Consider the following 18,194-nt stretch of genomic DNA (forward strand, 5'->3'; position numbering starts at 1 on the left):
AAACCATCTGTGTGAATAAATAAAATGAATTTTCAGGATAAAATGGTATACACACACACACACACACACACACACACACACACACACACACACCCCACACAAAGTTAAAAACAATTGGGGGGGGGAGATAAGGGAAAATATTAATGTACAAAAATCATAAAAATGGCAATTGTAGAGCAAGCAGATTCCCACTCATGCCACACGATATGCCTTCATGAAGGTGTACTCTTTCCGGTTGGTATGAGGGGCCCCAACGAAGAGAACAGAAGCCATGAACTGTAAGGGAGCTGAAATGCAAGCCAGGCAAAAGGACCATCCGAATTCGCCAGACGCATTCTCAGGCAGCTCTAATTTCTGGTGGAGTAGTTCAGTTCCAGGAACATAAAAACTCACTGAGCCCAGGGTACACAGACCCGCAAGGAGATGGAGAATGCCTGTGGCAATGGTGGGGTACAAGCTTCGGCAGATACAAGCACAAAGTCCAGTCAAAGCCTCAGAGCACATCAAACCTAGACTAACAAAAGGTAAAAGGAACTGGCAACGCCAAAGATAGGTCCGAAGAAGATCAATCCCACCGTTCTAGTTTCCAGGATCAACAAATTTCTCCATGAACTGCTCATTTAGCATGAAACTCATGCACTTTGTGACCATATCAAATGATTCTGTCCTTTCAGGTGGGCTGTACTAGTATGTATTTTGGGGTATAGGGATACACCGTCTCCACAATCCCATTGTGCCATTATATCAGAAAAGTGCATCATTATAAGTCTTTTCATCTGCCTTATCACTAGCAAAGCCATTTCAGATGCTTTTGTTCAAACCTCTGGAATTTTCTTGAACTGGACTTCGATACTCATACCAGAAGTCTGTGCCAGTTGCGGCCGCCATGTAGATGGTAGAAGTGAGGCTAAGCACACAAGCAATTACAAATGCTGTAGCAAAACGGTGATCCATTCTGGCATTCAGACTGCTCGCCCAGCCTCCTGCTCCACCAGCTTCCCCCTCAAGCTCAAACCACAGCACCCTGCTCTCCCCGTGCCCCCTCTGGCGTGCTTCCCTGCAGAGCCCGCCCCCTGCACTCCAGTGCCTCTGTCTTGGCCCTCACCCCGGCCGGGCTTGGCCCAGCACTGCCTCCTAAATTTATTTTATTTTATTTTATTATTTTATTTTATTCTATTCTATTTTTTTTTAACATCTTTATTGGTGTAAAATTGCTTTACAATGTTGTGTTAGTTTCTGCTGTATAACAAAGTGAATCAGCTATATGTATACATATATCCCCATATCCCCTCCCTCTTGCATCTCCCTCCCACCCTCCCTATCCCATCCTGCTAGGTGATCACAAAGCACCGAGCTGATCTCCCTGTGCTATGCAGCTGCTTCCCACTAGCTGTCTATTTTACTTTTGGTAGTGTATATATGTCCATGCCACTCTCTCACTTCGTCCCAGCTTACCCTTCCCCCTCCCCATGTCCTCAAGTCCATTCTCTACGTTTGTGTCTTTATTCGTGTCCTGCCCCTAGGTTCATCAGAACCTTTTTTTTTTTTTTCAGATTCCATATATATGTGTTAGCATACGGTATTTAAATGCTGGAGAGGGTGTGGAGAAAAGGGAACCCTCTTGCACTGTTGGTGGGAATGTAATTGACACAGGCACTATGGAGAGTAGTATGGAGGTTCCTTAAAAAACTAAAAATAGAACTACCATATGACCCAGCAATCCCACTACTGGGCATATACCCTGAGAAAACCATAATTCAAAAAGAGACATGTACCACAATGTTCATTGCAGCACTATTTACTATTCCAGGACATGGAAGCAACCTAAGTGTCCATCGACAGATGAATGGATAAAGAAGATGTGGCACATATATAGAATGGAACATTACTCAGCCATAAAAAGAAACAAAATTGACCTCCTAAATTTCTGAATTCACTATTTCTTCCCTCTTACTTTCCTTTTCCACTCACTTTTACTAACTTTCAAAGCCCTGGCTTTACCTGCTAGCCAAATTCAGGAACTAAATGAAAGTCCTGACTTTGTTTCGCTTCACTATTCTCTACATTTATTTTCTTGGTGACCATATGTGTTTTCTTAATCACAAGATCATTTCTATTCTATTGAGTCCCAAGTCTATTTACCGATGATCTAACTTATTCCTAGGATGCTAACCTTCATTTTTAGATAGGAATAACTGGCTAACACCACAATTTCAAAAATCTAAAATTTAAATCGATTGACAATATCTAAACTTAAACTTTTAAATTTTTTTAAACCTTTTTTTTTTTTTTTTTTACCCCCAATCAACATTCCCAAGATACAAACTTGAAATCTTGGTGACAAAGTTTGCTTCTTCTTTCCTCTAACCTTACACATCTACTTAGATATCCTGTCCATAGATGAATTCTCCTAAGTGTTTCATTTATATTGTCCTTTCTTTCCATGATTATAGCCAACATTTGAGTTCAGGATTTTGTTACCTCCTAATATATTGCCTTATTTAATATGACAGTTTTCCAATAGGGTACCCTCATTCAATGTCTTGTTTATAAGATTGGTATATACTAATAGCCTCTCCTTCCCACTGCTTTATCTCTAAATCCCATGAGATGATGGTGCCTTTCCCTACTGTTCTTCTGACACTTCTCTCTCAATAAATGCTTTTTCATTCCTATAGCACAGTTTGAAAATATCACGTTTTTGCCAAGATGACTTTATACATTTTTGATTTGTAACCCAATTGAAGAACAATTCTTACCCTTACATTTATTTGCCATAATCATTAAAGCCACCAACATCATATGTGAAACCAAAACAATTTCTAAACTATAATTTTTTTTCTACTTTATAGATACCTGCTCATTTAATTGTCAACAAATCTATGAAATAAATATTTATATTTCCCCTTGTTAAATGGTGGAGCTGTAACTCAGAAAGTTAGCTACTCAAGACACAAAAATGTATCCTTCAGGGTAGGGAGTGTAATAGACCATGGTTCCAGCTGCTGGGCTCTGAAATCCATCACCATTGTGCACCAAAGTCATAGTTCCTAAGGGCTGCTCCTAATCAGTTACTGGGAGATACAGGACTCTTCTGACAAACAACTTTGGCTCAAAGACTCCCTACCAATTTTATAGAAATTTCCTGAGCTACACTGCAGTCCTTCCTTCCTTCTCTTTCTCTTTAACAGGTGGCAGACCTAAATCATAGTCTGACAACTTTCTTGATCTTCTCTGGCTATCTCCCATTTTCCCTCATAGGCATTTACTTCAATCAGCTGTTGTATGGCTAAATCTGTCTTGGTATGTGCTTCTCAGAAGACCCAGTCTAACACAGTCACACTACTACTTAGAAGCTGAGCTAAAATTTGTACTCTAGATATCTAGTTCCAAACCAAGTATACTTATCCACTAATATATGGTCTCCATCCACATTTACAGATTTTTACCCATCTTTAATCCACCACTCTCCACCCAAACCAGGCTACTATCCATTTCCATTTCATTGCTTTCCATTTTGAATGCCTTCCAATCTCCCTCTCAACATATATTACTTTTCAAGGTCTATTTCAAATATTACCTATCCTTTGAAGCTTTTTTAAAAAATCATTTGCCCTAAATTGAATTCTCTTTTCACCGTATCTCTACCTGTGCTTCTTTTATTAGTTTAGGGAATATTTTAACATTTTGTGTAAAATAGTGCCAAAATATGTGTTAGCTACATTCTCATTTCTACAATTGACTACCTATGTGACTTTAATTATGGGTCCGTGAGACATGGTGCCTTATATGCTTCACTTTCTTCAACCTTACAGTAAGCAGATATAAATAGAAACAATTTCCAAGCTACAAAAATAATCTTCATAGTGCTGAGATCTCATGAGACTTGAAAATATCTACTATAGCATTTGTTTTAAAATAATGGCTTTTATTCATTAGGGTTTCTATAGCAACAATGAAATAACTTGTATGATATTACCAGTGAATTATAAGATTCCTAAGAGTAGCTATTTTTTTTACATTGATGGTCTCTCTCTCTCTCTCTCTCTTTCTTTCTAGAAGAAGAAATACCATATGCATCCATTTTTCTTTTCCTATATTCAGTTGACAGGAATATGAAGAACACAATATTTCCTTCAAACATCGTTACAAAGATAAGTTGATTCTTCTAAAAGTAATTTAGATCTAGACATTAAGCATCTATAGCTGCTAACATCACAAAAAGAAAGATGACTAGATGTTGTCTCTCTTGATAGAACATACAGCTATGGAATAATATTTTCAAAAAATAAAATGTAAGAGGAACTTAATTTAGAAGACATCTTTAGATCCAAATGCAAATTTAATGATATGACTAATGAACATGTCAAGTGACACTACAGGGATGCAATCAGCACCTATGTTCTTTTTTCCAACATATAAATTGCAAGTGAGAAAAATAAAATTGAAGGGGATCCTTATAGATTAAAGAAGATTTAAACAACATATCAGCCATTTGCCATGTGTGGTCCTTATTTTGATCCTGATTCAAACAAGTGTTAATAAAAATAACATATATGAGACAATTGGAACTTTGAACATTTAAGCAGATATTCAAGGATGTTAAGGAGCTATTGTAAGTATTTAGGTAATAATGGTTTTTAGGTTTTTATTTTTTTAAAGAGACATTCTTTAGAGATACAAAATATATTTATTGTTGATGGACTATGGATACATAGGGCTTTATTGTGCTATTCTGTCTATTTTCTATGTTTGAATATCTATAATAAACAGCCTAGTACAATTAATATAAGATAAAGATAGTGGCTGATTGGATAAGTAACAAAGGCTAACTACCCTTTTTGCTGACTCTCTCATAGTCAATTTTTGATCCTCTGTATTAGTCTGCAATACAGATTGGTCTGTGTTAGTTCCTACCACAGTGATGAGGCCTCAGAGAATAGTCGTAAGCATTAAATCACAAGTTCCTGCTTGATCAGACATAAAGTAATATTATTAAGTGAAAATGGGGATTAGAACAGCCATGAGGTTCAGAATACACCTGTATTTTGTCAAAACATTTTATTCCTAGATGGAATAGTGAAATTACTGTCAGAAAGATTTTTTTTTAACAAACAAAGAATCAAGATAAATATACTAGAAGATTTCACAAAATAGTATTATCAAGACTGATATATGCCCACCTTTACCAGAGGAATAAAACTGCTAAAAAGATCAAGATACCTGTGATAACAGCCAAAACAGCCCATTTCTATTAAATAAGGCCAGGATTATACTGAGCAATTTTTGCTGTTTGTCTCTTGTATTTCAGACTTGAGGCAGACCATTTTTGTTATTATATTGTCATGTGTTTGGATGCACAGGGCATAGTTTGTTTATCATTGCATCTCTCCACCAGCACAATTTTGTAACATATAATTGGCATTTAATAAATATTTATTAAATAAATAAATAGATAAATAAATTCATGTGACTGTTACCTTATATTACATTCATTACATTTTATATTAGCATCCTTCTGAGGGATTCAGGATTCTAAATAGTGAGCCATTAATTAAATGCAATAGTTTCATCAGTTTTATATTGATAATCATTAGCTTCAGTGTCAAGGGTGCATTTTCTAAGTAGATCTGCATACTCCAAGGCTGTAGCCTATCAGGAGTATATAGCATCACATAGTGTAGAAAATAGAGTGTGGGTTTAAATCCCAGCTGAAGATAATCTTTACCACACTGACCTATTTGCTCTTTCCCAATGGTGACAGCTTTTTGTCTTCCATGTCTTTGCCTATACTGTTCCCTCTGCCCTGAATGCTCTTTTTCCTTGTTTGGCTAACCGTTACTTTTCCTTGAAGACTCAACTCAGACCATGCCTCCTGGCCTGGATGAGATAAAGCCTTTTTTCTGTACTAAGAGACAGATCAGGTTTGTCACCATAGAGCTTATAGCCCTGCAACATAATCATCTATTTATTTGTTTCTCCCCCAGCCCTGGTTGCTACTGGACTCCATCTCACCCCAGAACACACACACACACACACACACACACACACACACACACACACATACACACACTCACTAAAAAAATATCTAAGAGTAAGGACTATGCCTACCTCTTTGTATCTTCAGTGCCTAGAATAATGGATGACACTCAACTGATGCTCAGTATATCTTCACAGTTGTTGACATGACTTAAAATTAAATAATTGTATGAAGTTGTGTTAAACTTTTGTTTCCCATTTAAGTGGAAAATTTTTCTTCGTCCTGAGATAAAACAAACATATACCTCAAAGTGATATGACTTCTATTGGTAATAAAAGGAGAGTCACCTTCACAACCAATTTGACATCACAATTACCTGGTATGATTTAGGGAGCATCAAAAGGACCTAGCCTTCCTACTCGTAAATAATATTATGGCTGTGACACAATGCCTGAAATAACCATAATTATTCACTCTTATAGTTTAAGTAGTAAGTGCTGCTGTTACAGTAAAAAGTTAACTTACAAAGGGAAACTTGTTTGATAGTTCGCCAGGCAGCATGGCATTTAAGTAATGAACATAAGCCAGATAAATTTGAAAAGAGGAAATGAATTCCAAATACATAGAGAATGGTTCTATGGTAACCCAAGAGCATCATGAGGACACAACTCTAATAAGTTGTTCCTGGATTATAGTAGGTACTAAATATAAACTCACCAATTTCCCCTAGTACCAGTTCTGAATAGAACCCTCTTAGCGATGCTACTGACTGGAGATGGCAGTAAGTCATTCAAGAATTTCCTAAAATTCCATCAATCAAATACCACTTTACTAATTTTTCCATATCTGATAAAGCAATATGGACACTTCTTTGGCACCAAGAGAGTGATACACTGAAGTGCAGAGTAACTTCAAGAAGCCTGGGGTAGGAGAAGGGAATGAACCAATGTACTCTAGCAATTTAAAAAGTCAGTTTTTAAAATTTTAAATAATCAGTTTTGTTATTTGTATGAGCTTGCATCTAATATCATCACTGTTACAAAAAAAACATATTCAAGAGCATAATCTCAAATTAGAGTTGGACAAATGGGAGCTACTATTCTAAAGCTTAAAGCTCTCTTAAATCATAATATTTTAATAATATCAGAGCCTCCAAATTTTAAATCTCCATGGTTTGTTGAGTCTGGTCTGTTGAGCTCAGCTCTGGCCCAGTTCCCACACATCACAGCTTCCTTTAGCATTTCAGTTTTGCAACATGTGGTTCATGCTTCTTTTCACCTCTGCATAAAATGAGCTAGCCTATCATTTTAACTATTTATCCCTCAGGGTATTTTTGTCACTCAGTAAATATTATTTAAAGCTAAAGATGATAGTTTTCAAACATCTATCTATAGAATATAACATACATTGCTCATTTGGATAAATGTGAAAGCTGATTTTTTTTTAATATTCTTTTTGAGTGTCTCTTAAAGTGAAAAGGAAAATTGAGTTCAGCCATCTTTCCATATTCAACTCTTGTTCTTTCTCACCTTTCTCATGCCTCTTGTAATAATCTGTCCTGTCTTGTCTTTAGGTTTTTTCTTTTATCTTTTTCCCTCACCTTGTACTTTCCTGGGTGTCTTGTGTTTACATATTTTCTAAACTGAATCCATCACTACCGCAGAAAGTAAATTCTTTTTAAAATACTAGAATTTTGCAAGGAATTTTTTTTTACAAATTTTTATGAAAACATCATGATATTTGTGGGAAAAATTTAATACAGTAAATTAAGTAGAGCAAGTCTACTGAATAAGAACAAATAAAACATTAGGCTACTTCAGCTTGGAAGCACAGAGTTTAAACAGTGACCTGTATTCATTTCATAAATATTGATTGAGTACCTTTTATATTTCAGATCCTGTATAGGTTTTGATATAGAACAGTGAACAAAAGAAATACAATTCCTGCTCTCATGGAGCTTGTATTCAAGTATCAGTAAAAAGTATGATGATATTTCTGGTCATAGGTTTAGAGGGTGTGAAATGTATATAATTGGGAATAAGGGTATTTGAGAAGAAAACAATACAAAATTAGAAATATAAAGTTGGATATATAAATATTTATTTAAAACTAGAAAAAATTCACAAAATTAAAAAAATTTAAAGCTGATACATGCCACAGGCATTATAAAATTCAGGAAAATAATAACACTTCTACTAATAAACTGACATACAACTATGACACTTTTTTTCCCTAAAATTTTGGCTGTATACTTTTTATAGCCTCTTCATACATTAATGACTTTATACCATTTTCTGCAGAGAGTATAGAAAAAAACTCAGGCTCTTGTCTACAATGAAAGAAATAAGTTTGTTTTATTATTGATAGTTTAGAAAAGTTTCAGTTTTACAACTCACTGAGAAATGTAATGCTAAGGTGCAATTTATTATAAAAGGATGAAAAATACATGATTCTTTACACACTGACATACTCCATGGTACAACTACAGGTTTGTTCTCTAAAAATTTAGGAATTCTAATCATTTCTATATAATCAAATGAAAAGAGCTATTTATTGTGCACTTATAGTAATAGATACTGTATTATTGGGTATATGTGCAGTAATAAAAAGAATTTTTTCACTGAATAAGCATGAGGGAGAACTGAGTCTTCTACTTAAATGTTTACATGTCTGATGATTGCGAGAAGTTCTCACATACCACATCCCAAACCTGTTTCTCTTCCATAGCCCACATATTTCTAGTGCTTGGTACTGTAGGACTCATTCATCTCACAACCTGACTCTTAACCATGCACCACGCATAACCACTGCATAACCATGCATAACTCATGTACTTTAGCACCATGGGAGGCTAACACTAACTCAACCCTTCATGGAAGGGAATGTGAACCACATACATACATCTCATTAAGCCCAAACTAAATGTATCTCCAGTGAAATTTCCACTTAGTTGAATTTACCCTTAATTGGATTCCAGGACACGAGGGGAAGTGTGCTCAAAAGAAAGTCAGAGTGGAAAGAGGCAGTTGTCTTATACAATTGTGGCTAGAATCTACTTTTGCATATTTTACAAAAGCATTGCTAGAGCTGAGCTTCGGAAGAAGCTTGAGCAAGTGAGAGGCTCTGGGGTTTCAGCTACATTAGATTTACTATAAATCTGTTTCTGTGGTCATGAATGAATTGAACAAAGCTGTTTTATTTTTCTAGAGCTGACATTTCCAGAGATACAGCATTAATCTTACCTATCCAAGGTAAACTCAGTCATACCAAGTTTAACACTTAGTATCATTCAGTTAACTTAGCATTTTCCTGGGTGGAGCTCTCTGGAAGTGATTATATATGACTCTTGCATTAGAGGAATATGGATCCAGAATTGTCCTCTATCCACACTAGCCTCCACTGACAGTACCATCCCACCTGGTTCCCACTGTCATATCTTTGCACCCATTGTTGCTACATGTGGTGTCCAAGTTTGTTCTACATCCACTCTCTGAATCTGCTCTGAACCTGGTGGCTCTCTTTCAGCCACTTTCAAGGTTCTCTCAAATGTTATAGATACAATTCAGGTGTTTCCCTTCCCCACAGTGGGTGGTGCTGACAATAACACGCTGCCTGTGAGCCCACTCACCATCCCCATCTCTCAGCACTTGCAATTCCACTACTTTTTCAACTCAGTTGAAGAGGAATATGTCTAAGAAGCTAGTAGTCTTTCCAGTCTTTGCTCTGAGATGCTTTCTGTGCTCTTGGATTCCCTTTAACTTCTTAGAGTTTCTAATACATTTGCTCCTCTAAGTCTTGGCCTGGAAATTTGGACACTGGGTCCCCATCTCAGCTTAGTTTTACTATTCAAATCAACCTTCTTTCATAGGCAAGTCAAACTTTTATCTCCTTCTAGGATAGATCTAATTCTTAGGATGCATCCTACATTCTTTCCAATTCTGTCTATGTCTAATAGTCAAGATTTAAGAAATTAAAAATCAATTTTTTAATGTGAAGCATCTACTTTTGCGGTTGAAAGTCCTGATTTCAGAATATGTTTCTCTGCCATTAATTAAAAAGTATCTGTGGGGGAGTTCAATGGATTTTCTCCTGGACATTAAATACTTTTCCTATTAGGCAACGAATGACACTGGAGTAATTAGTGGGGTGTCTTGGAACGATAAAACAGTGTGGCCATAAAAATGTCTCTGTTTAAAATTTCCAAGCCGTATCCTGCTATGACTAAAAGTGATGAAAATGAGCAACTATAACAAATGCTAATATATTAAATATTGTACAAGAAGATACCTTTAAAAATATTGCAACAAGAAAAAACCATGGAGATACATTTAAAATGTATAACATGAAATACTACTTCAACTAGATAATAACACTGAAAAGACTTGTTTTTATCAAAATTAAAATAGCTTTGTTCTGATTGTAAAATCACTTCATATTTATTTTAAAAATATCATATAATACTTTATAAAATTGCCCATAATTCCACTACTGAAAGATAATGCTAATATTTAATGCTCTTATTCAAAACTTGAAGAATTTCCTATTCCAAGAGCTAGGATAGGCAGAAAATGAAAATAAATATACAAGTTCTTACAGCCGTTTACAGATGAAAGTAATGGGTCTATAAATGGAAAATGGAATATGTTTTGCCATAAGTAATAACTATTATGACTTTCCTTCAGCTTATATTGACAATGTAGTCTTGGGCTGACCCACAGTCAGCATAAAATGGTTAATCAACAAAGCTCTGAGGAATATGGTGAAAGAGATTATTTGAAGGTATCAGAGAGATGAATTGTTCACAAAAAGAGGGGGATTCTTTTTATAACTTGAGCTGGAAATTGCCCCAAACTCCAGGGTAGTTTTTATAACTCTTCCACTGTCTCAGGCAAAGATAAAATAGAGAGGAAGTATGGAGGCAGTACAATGAGATAGGAAAGAAAAAAATCCTGGGAAATCTGGCAGCTATCTTGGGCCACTTTGGAAAATATATTTTGGAGGACAAACATTTTCATGCTTCAGTGTTACACAGATCTCTAGAGAAGTAGCAAATTAGGAAAGGCAGTAAATTGAACTTCAGCAAGAAAGTTGATGACAACTCTGAACTCAAAGTCTGACTTTTGAACAGTTGTAAAAAACAATATTGAAAAAATATCTCTCACATATTCATATAAAAGCCCAGAAACTCAAATATGCCTGCTCCAAAATAGTCTGGAATGACATGTGGAATAACAAACCAGGTCTTGTCGTGATGATGGTGAGAAGGTCTCAGCAAGGCAGGACAGCAATAATCCTTTTAGCTTCAGCTGGTTTGGGGTGTTAGAAGTTCCTTATGGAAAATTAAAATCAGTATCACACACTACGAAACATTTATAGGACATACAATGTATGATATAGTTTTATGATAAATGAAAAATGTAGAAAGTAAACCTCAGAGAAAGTTAGGCATAGAAGAGTATGTATGACCTGAAGTTTTTGTGGAAAATATCTTAAAGCAAGTGTTATTTGAATAGGACCTGAGAGTTGGAGAGAACTGATAACTAAAATAGCTTTAGAAGGCTTTCAAAGCAAACAAAATTAAATTGTACAGACGAACATGTTGTGATGTGAAGCAAGGGATACATGACAGATAGTGAGAAAGAAAATAGGTAGGTAAGGTGAGTCAAGCAATTTTTGTATAGTAAAAAAAAAAAAATTAGTGTTGGGTCAGGATTTTACTCTTAGACCTAATTCTAACTTTCTGGTTGATTTTAGGCAAATCTCTTATCTGCATCTCATTTTCTTTCTCTGTAAAATGATGTTAGACATGGCAGTTCTAAAATTTGATGTACATGATAATAAAAACTAAAATGTATTAAGTGCTTACTCTGTGAGCAGAGCATGCTTTTAGCATCCATTTCATACTTGCAACTTTATGAGACAGACTATGTTATTATTTCCATTTTAGATGTAGCAAAATTGATTATTGAAAAAATTATTCAAGCTTATTTTATAGCTAGCTGACTAGGAAAAAATATGATGAAAGTAGAAAATTTTAAGGAAAATGAGTCAAGGTATTGTGTATAGCAATCAGTATATAATGCTGGAAATTTTGCAGGGAAGCAATTAGTTAAGAGCATATTCTAGAAATAAACACATGGATTGATGAGAGATTAGAATTAGGAGGTAAAAGTGGGAACACAGAAGTAAGATTTAGTCTAGGAGGTATTTCAATGAGTCTTATTGAAAAACCGTATGGATGCAAAAAAGAAGACTGGCAGAATGTGGCTTTGAAGTCAGGAATGCCTGAACTCTGACACTTTCTCTCTGGATCTTGAGTATGTGCTTAACCTCCTTGAAACTTAGTTTCCTCACCTATAAAATAAGAGTCAGGATACCTACCATGTCGGTTGTTTGCAGGATGAAATTAAATACCATACAATGTGCCAGTGCTACCCCTGGAATTCCTTAATTGCTAGCTATTAACATCATGCTGATGGCAGGTTTGGAATTTTCATCAAAGCATATTATTAACTGAGATACGAATGATACCACTTATTATGTATAGTATCAACAATAAACATTTACTGAGCATTTCTTGTAAAATACAAAGAAGCCTGTGATGCTGACCCTTTATATTAATGTTTCACAATTTTCCAGCAAAGATAAGAAAAGTACATAAAGAGGAAACAAAAAGTCAAACCACCATATGATAGTGCAATAAGGGAATTACAGAGTACAATGAGAATTGAGAAATGAAAGAGCTTATTTTTGGCTAAGGGATGAAGAGCATAAAACCATGATCTAACTCTTAGAAAATGAGTAGAATTTCAGCATACAGAGATGGGATCATACCAGGTTTTTGGACTAGAGTGAAAAAAGACACATTATTAGGAAAATGACAAGAATACTCTGGTTAAGGTGGCTAGTGTATATTGGGAGCATAATAGAGGGAAAGTTATACATAGTTTACAGATGGTTTTGAGTGATAGGCCAGCACTGAATTTTATCCTTCAAGAAGCAGGGAGGGAAGTGACATTTTTTAAAACAGAATGACACTATAAAATTGGTGATGTAAGAAGATTAACAGACTAAAAAAATTGAAATTGTGCTACTGGGGCAAGGTAATATAATTGTTGAATTCAAGATAAAAAATATAACTATTTTTAGCCATATGCTTTAAAACAAGGATCCTTTATTTGAGGAAAAATTCACCCCTCGTAGTCTTGTTCCCTCTAAAGATTGATCTGTTGTCTCCTTTATAACCAATTGTTTCTAAGGGTAAACCCAGAGTCCCAGATATATAACTGATATCAAAATTCTAAGGAAGGGCTGAGAAGGCTACAAAGAAAACCAGGAGTCCAGTGAGATAAGTGCATGTGAATTTGTGTGGATAGTATTTTGTTAAGTTGGGATTCTTCTTCTTTTTTTTCTGGAGGCTTTTAGGCCAGGAGTGTCCTCTATTGTTCTAAAAACATGTTATTCAGAGGAGAGCAGACAAAGAAGGAAGGTAGATGCATTATAGCATAGTTGTTCCTTCTCAGAAATCCTGGGTTCAAGTCCCAGCTTGCAGTAGTTCTATAATAATGGACAAGCTGCATAATTTCTCTGTACTCCAATGTTATCACCTTTAAAATAGGGATAATAATACTTCATAGGGATATTGTGAAGACTGAATGACGAAATTCATTGAATCAACTAGAAGGATATCTACCACATGGTAAATATGACATAATATTTAGCTTCTGTTGTCTTTAGTATCAATTCTTTTTAGGTAGAATCCATTGTAATAGCTCAAGGATATGTTAATTATAGTTCAGACCAAAATGTTTAGCAGTAGAACTGAAAAAGTTGAGAATAAAGAATATTTTGGTAACAAGGCAGTGGGGCGGGGCGGGGGGGGGGTGGTGCTGGCAGTTAACAAGATGATTTGGAATAAATAAAAAAGAATAATAGCCCTTGAACTCATAGAACTGAAAAAAAAAACAAAAAACAAAAAACTGTGGAGCCAGTCCTAAAAATCTACTAGTCCTAAAATCCGCTAAAATAAAAACTTGTGATTGGGGTTAGTGCTTGGAAATTGAGCCACAGATAGGGAGTTACTGTGGAATGCAGCATAGTCAGTTTGCTGTGGAAAATGAAATAGAAATAACCTAGAGGATGGAAGAGAGTCTTGAATAACACCCAGATGTACAGAATGCATTAAGAAAAAAGAGAAAAGATGGGACCAGAAGATTAAATGGAAATCAAAAATATGCTCTTTCAAAAGCCCCAATAAAAAAAATAAAATCTCATAAAATAAAATATGGTGATTTACATGGACTTAGTGTTCATTGCTTCAAGTTCAGGGAAATGGAGACTGAAGATAAAAAATAACTGGGGTTGGAAATTACCAGGCAAATGATGTCCCTTAAACACACAGTATTATTAGTCACGTGAAACAAAGTCAGATATGGAGGAATATGTGGCCAACAGATAATAAGAAATAGAGGTCCAGTCATCTTTGCAAAAGTGAAGTAGGCAGAATCTGGATTTAATGGTAGCATTTAAAATTTTTTTGTGGAATATTCTGAAAAAAAAGGAAAAAATAAACCCACTGGGCTAGAGCTTGTTTGATACTGGATACCATGAATTTGCAGTAGGCAAGATCCACATGATTTTCTGTTCTGCAGCCCTGGCCAATAAAGGAGAAAGTAGACCAGCGGGTAATCCAAGGTTCAGAATGGGTGCCCTCTGAATTAAAAACCATGAGACAGTCTTAGGGAGTAGCAAATATGGCATGAAAATAGATGTTCACAGAAGCAAATTAGCACCCAAATAAGCACTAGAACTGGTCTTATTTCTTTTGAAATAGAACCAAGCAATGTCCTGGCAGCATCCATTATAGTGGTGGATGCCTGATGTTTTATAAGCAACTTGATTGTTTCTTAAAGTTGGCTTTAAGCCTGAAAAGAATATGCATTTGGAGTCTAAGAGGGAACCAGTAGCAGAAGAACTATAGCAATTAAATCCATGTTTAGCCCTCTGCTAACCCTTTTAGCTGTCTCAGCCTGACAGTCTGCATTTGGCAAGGGAGCTGCTCAGTCTGCTTTGCCCTCTTGGCAAGGCAGCCATCTGGCCAGTTGCACCTGTTTCCAACAGTCCTACTACTCCCATGAGCCCTATGTTGGTTTAAATGAAGTGAGAGCTAATGGGACTTGAATTACATGTGGAATGGGATGGAAATGTGTGAAAAGGAGGGCTAAGCAAAGCCAATTAGCTAACCTGGAATGGATAAACTAAACTGAGTAATTGGAAAGAATGGCAGAACAAGGTTAGACAAAACAGCAACCAAGATGATGAATGTTCTTCGAAAAAAGAAGCAGACAAGTTCATGGTCTGGGGGGAAAAACAAAACTCCATCTGCCTATTCAAGTGGCTCCAGCTTCTCATTCATATTAAAGATAATTCTGAACTGTGCTCTAGCAGCATTGCCGAAAGAAATTGCTTCAGGGAACAGGCTTCCTCTCTCCTAACCTCTGCTTGATGACTTGAGGTACATAATGAGCACGGTGGTGCTGTCAAAGGAGCAAAATCGGTACCCAGAAGAGATTAAATTGAATGTAGGGAAAGCCTCCAAAATAACATATCTTTCCTCCTTGCAGAAACAATGATGATATTTTAACGTAAAAATTGCTGAAATGGTCTAGATGTCAATTTTGCTTCATTTTATATATTGTTTTCAACTTTTTCAATCTCTTCGCATTACTTACTGTTTTAGCCATACCTACTGCCCCACCCCCTGTTTGTACTAGTTCACACTAGCAAAATATATGTCACAGGATTAGAATTCCTATTGTTTTCTATACTGGAATACTGAGGATTGTACAACATGGTTATGTACCATACATGATATATACACTACTATGATAGTTTGTGAAATTTCACAACTTTATAATAGCTCTATGAAATAATTAACCTTAGATGCCCAGAATATTAAGACAGAAACCTTTTGAAATTACTTGCCCCAGAAGTTAATCAGCAAAAAACATAGTATATTGAAATTCAATGCACGTGTGCACATGTATATATGTTCAACTATCTAATTCGTTGCTAATTTTTCCTCAAAACTAACAAGTTACCAAAAAATATCTACATGTCTTAAATTTAGATTATTTTTGTTGATCAGCATGTCTCTGAGCTAAATATTTCAGAAAAAAAATGGGAAATTATTTTCTATGATTCCAAAGTTATATAACAAATCCACATGTGCCCCTACATTTACTGAGTTTTGCTTCTTCATGAATAGGCTGGGAAAGAGTGAATAAATTCTTTTAGAAAAGCTCAGTTGTGGCAAAATTATAGACATTTTTCCTATTTTCAAACATTTTCTGTTTACTCTATAACTCATATAAACATTTGGGCACTTATCAAAATTAATCATTTTGGTACAAGGGAAAAGTTTTAGAATTTGAAAAGGCCAACTTTCAGTGGATGTGTATGTGTGTGTATGTGTATGTGTTTAATGCCAGATACTGTGATAGTAGGGTATGAAGTTGGTGATTTTATGTCTATCTTCACATTCTATTTCTGGACTTCAAGTCTCCAACTCCAAAGATTTTCATGTGGGTATCATGGTAGCATATGATAAAACTCAGAGAGATTAACAAAAAGTCATACAGTGGTCTTCTTTGGGGTAGTTTGAGCTATACAGGTTTTGCTTTGTGTTTGTCCTTCATATGAACTCCTGAAATACATTTAATAAATAATGAAAAAGAGTACTATTAAAGTTTATAGAAACCACTATAATAAAGAAAAATTATTTTGACTTCAGGAATCTTCCACCCAGAGATTATCTTCTCTTTATCTTATCTGGCCCATCATTCATACACACACACACACACACACACACACACACACACACACACACATAAAATTATAAATTGACATTGCTTTTAAATTGGCCTAATGTGTTTCTTTTATCAATGACATAAAAAGAAGGCTTTGATTTAGAAGTGATAGCAGCCACCTAAGAAAAATTTCATTTATTCACTGTAAAGATCTCAAAATAACCCTACTCTATCTGGGATACTCTGTAGAAGGAAATAAAATGAGATTAACTGGGCTAAATGCCAAGAGCAAGCAGTAATTAGACAAGCCCAGAAGAGGTGCCAAACCTTCTACACTACCATAAAAAAGTGAAGAGAGACACTGAAATGGCACTGTGAACACTGCATTTGAATTCTCACATGTTTTTCAAGATTCAAAGATTTCATTAACGTTAGGGAGAATTTAGGATAAGCCATGTAATAAAATACTTGTTTAGAGCTTAAATTCAGGTTTGAAAGAACTTAATGTAGATGTGTAGATTAATCAGGACACTTAAACTCAGAACTATATGAATTTTCTTTGTAAATTCTCTCTTATTTTCTGCAACTCACCTCTTCTCTGTATTTGTAGATTTGAAACTCTCTCCCTCCCTTTAGCTATTATAAGAGATGAATTCTGTGATGTTAATGAAAGAATTTGTAGAATTTGAACTTCACAAAAGCATATTATGATTATCATCATCTTCATATTTCAAAAACTTCTTCCAGACACAAATGGGGCCTCAAAATAGAAGCAAAATGAGACAAAGGATTAGTTGACTTGCAAATGAATTGGGAATTGTTTTAGAGAGACAGCTGTATATCTATCAGTAGATCATGTTATTTCAAGCATGGGATTGGCTTGAAGACAGTATACAGAATTTAGAAATTAACTGCAGTAGTGCCAATCCTACTTTTGCCTGTGGGGAAGGAGGGCAAGATGGATATATTTAGTAGTGTTGCATAGAAAACTTCATTGCTTCCATGCCTCCTGGTAATTGTGCATCTCTTTCCTTCTCATTCTTCAAGAAAATGGAGACTTTACAAACATATCTTCCTCTATCGTTCCACCAAAATTAATAGTGATAATAATGAAGATGATGATGTTGATACCACGAAGAGAACAAAGCCACCGGTAGACATGGATGGAGCACACAGGTTAATAGAGAGCTGCTACATCACAGACCCAGGGCCAACATTTTGCAAAGCATATGTGAGGGTACCAAAACCAATGACTTGAAAAACTACAGTCATACAAAAACCTTTATAACAAAGGCCTAGAAATATAAGAAGTTGACATCCCAACATAAATGATGTGGAACAAGGCAATGTTCTAATAAGAACTACTTCATTAAGTGCAGTGGTTAAGGGTTGTTGTCAGTTGTTTT

At 35.5% G+C, this 18,194-nt stretch overlaps 1 protein-coding gene and 1 pseudogene across 2 annotated transcripts in view; one reads left to right on the plus strand and one right to left on the minus strand.

The window, feature by feature from the left end:
- The window catches only part of LOC309660121 (uncharacterized protein), a 1,229,325-nt gene that overhangs the window by 827,598 nt on the left and 383,533 nt on the right, over positions 1 to 18,194 (plus strand). The gene's annotated exons all lie outside the window — the stretch shown is intronic.
- LOC309660069 (claudin domain-containing protein 1 pseudogene) lies at positions 91 to 13,313 on the minus strand (annotated as a pseudogene). The gene has a single exon. The product of its transcript is annotated as a claudin domain-containing protein 1 pseudogene (transcript).

This window comes from Balaenoptera physalus, assembly GCF_965194825.1.
Source record: "Balaenoptera physalus genome assembly, chromosome: 4".
Taxonomy (NCBI): Eukaryota; Metazoa; Chordata; class Mammalia; order Artiodactyla; family Balaenopteridae; genus Balaenoptera; species Balaenoptera physalus.